Below are 551 nucleotides of genomic sequence, written 5' to 3'. Positions count from 1 at the left end.
AGGGTTGCAGTATTGCTTATCATTTCATCCTTTCTTTGAAGGAAGTAGGTTGACAATTACATGTATTTGAGCAGAGAATTACAAATTTCTATAAGTAGAATAAACTGGATAATATATCAGTTAAGGATGGAACTTGGATTCCATGTTTGAGATTCCTTTTTGGTAATAATGTACTGGAAGAAACACTGCAATTATTTTCTTAACAAATAAGTATTTTCTTAACATCCTTAATGGTGAATATTGCTGGTGAGAACTCTTTCACCTTCACTGAACAGCCACCTTCATTTTTAGTTACTTTTCCTCTTGTGTAGTCTACAAAATTCATCATAGTTTTGCAATGAGGAAGGCTAAAACCCGTCTGGAATTGAATCTAGCTAAAGTGATAAAGGATAATAAAAAAGGCTTCTTCAAGTATGTTAACAGCAAAAGGAAAACTAGAGAGAATGTGGGCCCCCTTACTAAGTGAGGGGGGGGTTCTGGTAACGGGGGATGCTGAGAAGGCAGAGATGCTGAATGCCTTCTTTACTTCCGTCTTCAGTGAAAAAGGCTCT

This window comes from Meleagris gallopavo, chromosome Z (assembly GCF_000146605.3).
Source record: "Meleagris gallopavo isolate NT-WF06-2002-E0010 breed Aviagen turkey brand Nicholas breeding stock chromosome Z, Turkey_5.1, whole genome shotgun sequence".
Taxonomy (NCBI): Eukaryota; Metazoa; Chordata; class Aves; order Galliformes; family Phasianidae; genus Meleagris; species Meleagris gallopavo.
The sequence above is the reverse complement of the archived record's forward strand: the minus strand, read 5'-3'. Positions refer to the sequence as shown.